This window comes from Meles meles, chromosome 9, assembly GCF_922984935.1.
Source record: "Meles meles chromosome 9, mMelMel3.1 paternal haplotype, whole genome shotgun sequence".
Taxonomy (NCBI): Eukaryota; Metazoa; Chordata; class Mammalia; order Carnivora; family Mustelidae; genus Meles; species Meles meles.
Window position 1 is genome coordinate 85,996,645 of NC_060074.1, and position 7,145 is coordinate 86,003,789.

A 7,145-nucleotide genomic window follows, 5' to 3' on the forward strand; every position below is an offset into this window, starting at 1 on the left:
CCCATAACAAACACACAATGAACAAATTATAGCTCTATTCAAGGTTGATACATTTATTCTTCAAATGAAGAAAAAATATTAAACATTCTTCAAGAAGAGCTAATTCTTACACAGTGCCACTATATGTTAGGCACTGTTTTAAAATCTCCATACGTATTAAATCATTTACTGACTGTAAAAATCCTATGAGGCAGGGACTCTTACCATCAGCATTTGGACATGAGGCAACTCCACCACAGGTAGTTACAAAATCTGTCTAAGGATGTCTGGGCAGTATACTGTAGTCTGGAAATTCAACATGATGGTTTTGCTTTGGTGTATCATCCTTGTGTAGGTGTCATGCTAATCTTCTCTGTGTCATTTCAATTTTAGTATATGCATTGCCAAAGCGAGCACAGCAGTCTTGTTTTATAATTCTCCATCTCAGCTCTCACCAGTTGGTATTTTTCTTTAATGGAAGAAGATTCATTCAGGGAAAGTAAACCATCACATTACTGAGTAGGACTCAGGCCAAATTCTTATCAGTGATATTTTCTTGAGTGGCAATGTCAAAGAATTGAACTTATGCATGTTTAGAAATGGATAAAACTGGTCAGTAGTTCTTATAACTAGGAATATGTCACTGCATAGGTAAAGTGATATTTTAATCACTTTTTCTTTTCAACTTAAACACCTATAGGATAGAACTGAGGAATGAATTTGAAGGAGTTGCTGGTTTGACCTAAACATATGTTAATGAAATAAAATATAAAACTGATTCTTACTAGAATGAGTGTTTAACTGTCTTCTAAATACTGGAAATTTGGCAAAGGAAAAAAGGAAAATGTCTATCTACCTACCTATCTATCCCTCATCTACCTATCTTTCCATCATCTATATTTTTTCCACATACATTTCTTAAAATATTAAAGTAAAAGTCTGAGTGTAATGACTATTTACAAGTATTTGGCCATTTTATTTTTGAAGAATAAAATTCCAATAATTCTCTGGAGTTGTTTCTCAAGTTTAAAATGTCTGTAAAGAGCAGAAAGCATATAAACTTCATTTTGTAAGATTTTCTTCCTGTCAAGATGATTTGTTTTGAGAAGCATCTGAGGGTCTATAAGGCCACCCACCATTTTAATAACTCTGATTGTTCTGTGTATCATCAAGTCACTGCGTCCAATCTGGACAGTTTCATTTTACATAACTATAAATTTTACTCTCTAACTGTCATTATTATAAATTGATCTCAATAAGAAAATGTTCATCATTGTTATGGGATGGGGGAAAAAGCTCAACACAGCATATATTTCAATCTTCCAACAACATAATCACATACTTCTAAGTATACAGTTCTATGTATGATTCAAAGTATAGAGTTTCTAAATACTATTTTGGCCTTTTATATTTCCCATTTTATTTCTTGCTGTCAATATAAATTTAATATCTACTAAGCAAAGGGTCTCAACTGTTGTTAAGGATGTTTTTGAAGGTATTGTCATTTGTAATTTCTTTTCTATGAGATATTTCAATGTTCAGAATTTAATTCTAGGGTGAAGTGTCAAATATGAGGTTGCTGGCTACATAAATACTAACCCCCTATCCCCAATTCAATTTCAAGGAGCAATTCAGGTGAGAGTAAATAAATAAATAAAAGGTTTGGTTAATGTTGGATATTTGCTTGGTACCGTGTCATTCAAAACTCCTTCCATTTAAAAACAAAATTTGCATTGACATATGAATGATGTATAATGCAGCATAATTACTTACGGGGTCTTTGAAAAGAGAAGCCTCCATTTTTCCAAGTGATTTAACTTTGAAAAGGAATTACTTCACATGCCCAACAAATACTATTAAAATGCATTTTATAAGGTTCTTTCCCTGCATATTTCTACACATGGACAGACTATTGTGTGTTCTAAAACCTGTATTTACATGACACACTTTTATGGTCCAATGGGCAAACACTACTTAGTCCTAAAATAACATCACAGTAATGACTACAGTCAAGACAGCAAGAACACTCCACCATTATTATCCATATCAGACTCCACCAGATGGGGTATCCGTGGTGGAGTGCTGACAGTGGCGAACACTGAACAACTCTTTCTGGCATTTTTGTGTACTCTTAGGCACAGTGATTTTACATTTAAAATAAGCAGTGCATCAATTCTTCCATTTTAAAGAAATATGTTGTATCACATATTCTTTGCTTCATTTGAATCTAGTGGAGAAAGAAATGACATGGAAAATTGGAGATGACTTACATTAAGTGGGATTTAACCAAATTTCACTGGGTATAAGGCAAGTTTCCAACCTCAGGAGTATTGATCTTTTTGTGTTGGGTCATTCTTTGTGTGGGGACTGTCCTGTGCATTGTAGGATGTTTAATAGTATCGTTGACCTCTATTGACTAGAAGCCAGTACCCAGAGAGTTGTGACAACCAACAATGTCTCTTCATAAGGAATGAACTCATGAACATGCACATACTCTTTGAACAGATTAAATTATATGGCTTGGCTTTGTCAATATCAGAGTTTTATCAGTCTCCAGATGTACATTCTTTCTCAAAGTATACTTTATTTATGTTTATTCATTTGTTTGTTTTACCTTCAGTCATGGCTAGAGTATGTAAGCATTTAGCATCTGCAATATTATTTCACACAATTTTTATTGATAGCAAGAAAATAAAATGGGAACTATAGAGTCTTATAATACAAAGGGACATATTTAAGAGAAAGCCTCAGTGTTTATTGAGAAGGGGAATTGGCTCCTACCAGTCCCCACTGGGTTCCAGGCTCCTGGAGGCCTACAGCTCTAGGCTAATTCTTGTCCAGTGTTAAGGAAAATATTTAAACTGTGGAATATTTCATGACAAAAGCTGCTCCCTCCTAAAATCAGTGAAATTTTCGTTACAGTTCTCATCTTCTTATGCTTTTGGAATAAAGACGCTGCTTCCAAGAAATCAGGTAGTTGGAAGGAAGAATGAGACAAGATTATTTACCACATCACTGATTATAAACATGACTTGAATTGTAAAAATAAACAGAAAAGAAGTCAGGATCTTTGCTTCTGCTTCATTTTGAATGTCCACCACTAGGTCTAATTATCATGCTAGAACTGTCAATTCTGTCATTGGGTATAGTCAGGGATTCGTTGTTTTAGTTAATCAAAAATTGTGCTTTTCAGAGAGTAACCATATATACATGAATTATCAATTTTCAAATTACTAGCATATAATAAAAGTGTACTTACTACTACATTTTTCTCATATTAGTTCTTTCTTTGATAATTTAAAAAGGCTTTCAGGATATTTTGTTCGCTTTAGGGTTATCACTATAAAGCTAAGTTATTATTCTGTAGCTATGAAGAAGTGCCTTCTGATATGGATCTCTGGATGATATAATGCCAGAAAAAATAACTTTTAACATTCAGTATTGATATTGAAATATTGGCAAGCACTAAATAAACGCAATGGCAAAAATAATTGTCTATATTATACATACATCGCATTATTTTTAATACACAGTATCTAATGTTAGAAATATTCAATGAAGAGTGAAAAAGACAAAAGTTTCTCTCATAATCATAAATTCCTAATAAGTGACCACTTTTATGGGTTAGTTTGCTCAATACTATATAGCACATAGTAAATAGAGAAAATTAATGTGGTTATATTTCAGAAAATACATGTTTAACAGTACATTTTTAATATTGCACTGATTTTCAGAATATATGCAATTTTTCCTTAAATAAAATTATTTAATATGACAAATACTGACTTGTCATTTTATATGTCTCCAGACTTCAGTAATCCAAAATAATTTGACCTATTTATTTAGGATTATCAAGTCTTCTCAGAAACTGTAGTGTAAAAAATATAGTCGAAAGCCTTGACAGGTTAGGAGAGAGAATAGGATCTGTGTGGATGAACAAACACCTTAATTTCTTAAATAAATATACATTCCATATCAAATAGGCTTGGTCAATTTCTATATTTACTTTAATTTTTAATGTCTTTTTCTTTTTCCTTTGTAGTTCTCAAAAGCATTTCTCTTATGCACATAGAACAAAAGAAGAAATATTCTGTAGTTAATTTTTACAATTTCATCAGCTGATAGCAGAGGGCCAGTTGCTTAGTGGATAAAGTGTTGGCTTTATATTCTAAAGGACAACTTCACATCCCGTTAAGGTTATATTTTTATTAAAATTTCCATTAATTTTTCCCATCAATGTGATTATAGACTAATATTAATTAATTCTTACCATTTTTTGAAGAAATAAATGGAGCCATATCTGATTCGAAGTTAAACAAGACACTATTCAAGCTTTCTTGGTAACCCTTTCCTGGGTTCAGAATTGGTTGGGGAGAAAGGGAATAAGATATCTTTAATGGCATTTTATTAAACTTAGCAATTTAAATGGCCTACCCTGATTTTTGAAGATATCAAATTACCATATGGATGATGTCTTTCTCATAAATTCTGGCTCCTAATGTTTACCACAAAAATGACAAAGGTAATTTTTAATGTTGGATGTAGTACTTATATGTATAAATTGCTGATATTAATGAGAGTTCTGGGATGAGATCCTTCTGTGCTAAAATTGATACATCAACAAATAGATTCATATTATAGAAGCTGACAACAGAAATTAGTGACATTGCTTCTCTGGAGTTTTTCTTTATTATTGTAGCAAATGGAAAACATATCCTAGGAAGAGTATAATCTTAATGATACTAGGGGAAGTCTGGGATGTAAAGGTGGGCCACCAGGTATCCTATTTACATTAAGGCATTCTAAAACTCCTAAGAGAGATGCAAATGGGCACTTTGATGCAGGTAATACAGCTCTAAATCATTGGAAACAATCCTTTCCAGCCCCATATGTGACAAAGGATTATTACAAGCTTTGAGGAGGGGATGTTATTCAAAGTGAAATGCAAACTTACCTTTACAATTCTAAATTTTAGCAACTAATTTGAATGTCTCATTCTCTGAAGCACTGCAGGACTAATAAGGTTCATATTCAACTCATCTTAATCATTTAACAGTGATGGGAAGTTTGCAGTATTCCAGCTTTCAGAGAGGAATACAGAGTTAAAGTTTGGACAATTGCACCGTGATATTAAAATTTAAAGGAGAAGTCCAGGGATCATTATTTCTCTTTATCTTGCTTGTCTGTTTTTTGTAACTTGTAACGTGAAGAAAGGTTTTTAATCTCTTTAGAAAAAAAGATGCAGTAGAAATATATGAAAATGTAATCCTGGGCATGAGAGATTTAAAAAAAAAAAAAAAGGCTGAAACCCCCAAACATCAAAATGCATGTGTTAATATTTTATGTTATATATTGAGATGCTTTTACAATGAGAAAGCTATTAAACTATTAGTTTTACCAACAATATTAAAAGTCAATATTTACCAGACATTTTCTTTGTGCAAGCACTGGCAAGAGTTTTAATCTCATGGAGCCCTCCCAGCCACCTTGTCAGGAAAGTATTATTATGTTTCCCATTATAAAGATACGTAAACTGAGGTTTAAGGAGATTAATTAGCAAAGACTAAATACTTAGCAACTCATCAGAACCAGGTAGTCACAATCTTAAAATATTGATATAAAATTCTTAAAAAGATCAACTTTGTTGCAAAGAACATCGGAAGTAATGTTCTGAGAGTGGAACAAAAAATTGAGACTATATTAATTGTCCCTGTCATGAGTAGGAAGAGGAAGTACAGAGTTGTCTCTTAAAGTTGTCTGCAGACAGGATTATTACATGAAGAAGAAAATGTTTTAGCAACCCATAGATTGACGTCCCCATGCAAAAGGGTGGAAAAAAAAAGATCTTCATGCCTAAATCTCCTCAAAAAACACATGCATTCCATATGGGGCTGGGTGATCCAGAGCAGGGGTTCAGCATTTTTTCTTTCAGATTGGGTTTCATTCTGCTAACAGCATGTTGGCTGAGTGCCCACTAGCAAGCAATTAAGACTTTGTGCTTGCCTGCGTTTTAGTAGCTCTCCTCATGAAACATGCAGCCACATGGGAGCAGAAGCTTTGCCAGCCTGGGTCACGGTCTGGGAGCAGCATCAGGAGAGCTTCTATACTCTAAGGAGTTATAGCCTTCTGGGAAGTTGAGGAGAGAATGAACGATTGGTTGGCTATGCCTGTGAGAGAAGATCAAGAAGGGAATCAGTAACAAACAGGGACTATGGAGAGATATCGAAAGTGGAGTTAGGAGACGGAAGCAAAATGCTACCAAGGAACCTATAGGAAAATGAGATAAATCAATGTCTAAAAATCGAGAAGCAACTGGGTTAAATAAAAAGACAAAAAGTGGATGGCTTATCAGAGTTTCTTACCATTGAACTTGGATCATGTGCCTATTATTTTTTGAAAACAGCATAAATGCCGAGCACCTAAGATGTGCCAGGCGGAGGGCTGGGGACTGACACATCTTCATGCAGAGATGAATAAGGGAAGACACTATGCCTCACGAGACACTCATATAGACAGTTATGGAAATGGCAATAGTATAACCATACTGATCTCCTTTCCCCAGACTAGCTCTTTTTGTGCCTGCAAAAAAAGCTTTTGACTCAGGTTGGCGTTAAGGTGTGCCTAAAAGAATTAGAAAGCATTATGCAAAGATGAAATAGACTCCTTGGGAGGGGGCCAGCTTTTCAGGTCTGAAAATGTAATAGGCCAAACAGTGATTCCAGATCTGATTGATTACTTAAGACCTCCTGGACATGATTTTACAGTACAGATGTCTGCTCCCCGCTCCTGGAAGTTCTGGTTCAATAGGTCTAACCAGATACATCCTCATGCTGTAAACATTGCCCTGAACAATTTTGAAAAGGAAAACAGTATTTCCCTCTTTACAATAGACTTTGTTAGGTTACAATTAAAGGAAGAACTACTGTCTTGCTGACCATATCTGCATATAATCTGGAAAAAATCCAAATGCATAGAAAACTTTCCTTCAAATTACTAACACAGCTCCTTAAACAGGTGATCTCACTGGTGTATAGGAAAGCAAATTTATGCACGTTATTTGCAGGATACATGTGTATGTATGTGTATGTGTGTTTGTGTGTGTGTGTGTGTGTGTGTGTGTGTAAAATTAGTAATTTATACTTACTATTTGGAAAGTTAAACATAAA

General features: G+C 34.1%; 1 non-coding gene across 1 annotated transcript; it reads right to left on the reverse strand.

Moving 5' to 3' along the window:
• Positions 1-289: 289 nt before the first annotated feature.
• LOC123951248 lies at positions 290-394 on the reverse strand. The gene has a single exon (XR_006820398.1). It is a non-coding gene; the product is annotated as a U6 spliceosomal RNA (small nuclear RNA).
• Positions 395-7,145: the final 6,751 nt, after the last annotated feature.